Raw genomic sequence first — 2,829 nt, forward strand, 5'->3', positions numbered from 1 at the left:
GTAACAGGATCTGGGCCCGCCTACTGCAGAGTTCAGAGACTGAGGGAGGCACGACAGCAGAGCACCCATGCAGCAGTGGTGGGGGTGAGTCTGGGAAAGCTTCGTGGAGGAGGCTACGGTGGTGCCCAGGGGGAGGCTAGGGTGGGTTCAGGGGCAGGTGGCTGTGCGGACTCCTGGGACTGAGCACTGGCCAGGGCTGGCTGTCGCTCCCCACTGCACCCCTGGTGTGCGACCTGGTGCCCCTCTGTCCCTCATGTCCCAGCATCTTGAGGGACAAGCCAGCCGCTGGGCACTGTGAATTTTTATTCTGGCTTCAAAGAAACTTACTCCCTTTATCGCTGTGTTCAGCTCAACTTTCAAGTGAGGGGTTTCTGGGCCCTCTTTCTGGAGACCAGGAGAGGCTGCTAGGTAGGGGCTTGCCTCTGGATAACGGCGCCGCCCAAAGCCTGACCACTCGGGAAAGCGCCTCCGGCCCCTCCCAAGCCTCTCCAGCCTGCCAGAGACCCCGTGTTTGTGTCCAGTGCTCGGGGGTTACACGCGGCGATAGCGGCGGAGAGGGCAAGGAGGCCAGGGAAGGCCAGAGCACGGAAGGCGCGGGCGAGGCCGGGAGGGGCGCAGCGCGGGCGAGGCGCGCCCTCTAGCGCCGGCCGGGCAGCGTCCCCGCCGCGCCCCGGGCTCCTCTCCAGCCTGGCCCGGGGCTGGGGGCTCGGTGCGCTGTCTGAACAGCCAGGGGTCCGGGGGCCGGCGCGGGGGCGGCCTCCTGGGACACAGGACAGAGACCCATGGCTGGCCTCTGACCGGAGAAACGGGCCCCGGCGGGTAGGCTGGGACGCCAGGCAGCGGGGCCGGACAGTGGCCAGCCCACTCCTCCGCGCGCCCGCACCTGCACGCCCCTCAAGCCCCCGCCCCGCCCCCGCCCATCAGCCTGGCCCCGCCCATCGCCAGCCTGGCCCCACCTCCACCCGCGGCCCCGCCTCCATCGCTGCTCCGCTCCTCGCCCACCTGGCCCCGTCCCCACCCGCGGCAAGCAGGTGGGGGTCCCGCCCAGGCCCGGGGCGGGCCGCAGTGCTTAAGGTGCAAGACACAAACACCTGCCCGCTCTCGGAAGCTCTAGAGCCCCCAGTCTCCAATCCTGGACTCTTGGCCTGGCCTCGCCCTCTGCCTTCCCTTCAGGGCCCCTGGGATGCATCACCTGGCTGGTGTGTCTGCACCTCCGTCTTGACCCCCTCGCTTTCGGAATCCTGTTCCCACCCTGTGGAGGCCGCCTGCCCACCTTGCCAGGCTGGACACCGACCTCGCAGTGTCCTCTTCCCCAGGCAGGTGCATGAACGCCCTTGGCCACAGCTACTTCTCCGCCGCCGTCTTGGGGAGGCTGCGGCATCACACAGGTAAAAACATGTGCCCCCACCGGGAACGAAGGTCCCCAGCCACTGAGAGCAGGCTGTAAATCAGGAGCCTATCTGGCTGTCCCTCCCCAGGCCTCATCTGAAACAGCCCTGCCCTCCTCTGCTGCATGTGGCTTGTGGAGGGGCACGGCCATGGACACGCTGGTGGCTCCTGTGGGTCAGACTTCCCTGGCTGGGCATGAGGCAGTGCCTGGGGCACACGGCTGGCAGCCCTCACACCCAGCTCCCCACCGGCCGCTCCAGCTCCCTGTCCCCATGACGGTCATCCTGGGAGGCTGCACCCAGCACAGGTGGCTCCCAGCCTTTCTCCCAGCCAGTCCACGGGCTGGAATTCTCCCTGAAGAGCTTCCTGGGATGGGCTCCACTTCCTCCTGAAAAGGCCGGGTGCCCCCAGTTCCTTCCCGTCCATCACCTGTTCTGTCACTCTGTTGACAAGGACGGAGCTTCCTCAGCGTCACCTGGATGTGTGGATTTTTTTTTACAATCGATTAAGTCTTCACTGTTATGGATACTCATTTTGACTTCAGTTTGGCCAGAAGCATCCCTTCAGGTTTGCTGCAGAGTCCCCTGACTACAGCCCCAACTCCGTAAGCCACTCCTGCCCCACCCTCTGTCAGCTGTGCCTCCTGGTGCCCCTTCATGCGGCCTTCTCAACTGCGCACGTGAGAAGCCTCTTGCCCCAGGGCACCAGCTTGTGCCTGCAGCTCATGCAGCCCTTGTCCCTGGCCACCTCCCAGCAGAGTGGACACATTCAGTGCACAGCATAGGGGGTCTGGTGCCTGCTGCGGTGAGCTGAACCTCGGACGGGAGCCACTGCAGCCCAGCAGCCGCTTGTCTATGCATCCGCAGGGACCATCCTCCTCCCACCCGGTCACGAGCCGCACGTGAGTGCAGAACCCACGGGGCGGAAATAAGTGGCCGCTCAGGGGCACAGGGTGTTGGGGATCAGCAAAGGCGGAATGAACCCCCCGTGGGGCTGCAGCCAGTGCAGGGGGGAGGCCGCCTGCGGCAGGCCAGACTTCCCCGCTGGGAGGGAGGGCGACAGGACGGGGCCTGTCTTGCTCCTTGAACCATCTGCCCGGCGGCCCTCCTGGCTGGGCGTCAGTTGTCTGCCCAGGCAGGGCACACCCCTGGAGCCGAAATGTGGGCCTGGGGGTGGCAGGCCTGGCTGGTTCTCTTGGCTCTGCCCAGGTGTTGGGGAGCCTGCAGGGCCTCGGGACCCCTCAGACAAGGGTAGGCCCTGGCAGGTGCTTCCCCCGACCCCAGGGGCCCTCCGTCTCTCAGGATTTCCCCCTCCTGGTGATCCCTTGGCCAGGGTCCCAGCCCTGCCCACTGGGGACCACCCCCCAGGCCCACTGAGGGCTGTGGGGAGGAGAGGCTGCCGCAGAAACCTGGTCAGACAGAGGATCCCGTGACAGTCCAG

The sequence above is a fragment of the Bubalus bubalis genome, chromosome 7, assembly GCF_019923935.1.
Source record: "Bubalus bubalis isolate 160015118507 breed Murrah chromosome 7, NDDB_SH_1, whole genome shotgun sequence".
Lineage (NCBI taxonomy): Eukaryota > Metazoa > Chordata > Mammalia > Artiodactyla > Bovidae > Bubalus > Bubalus bubalis.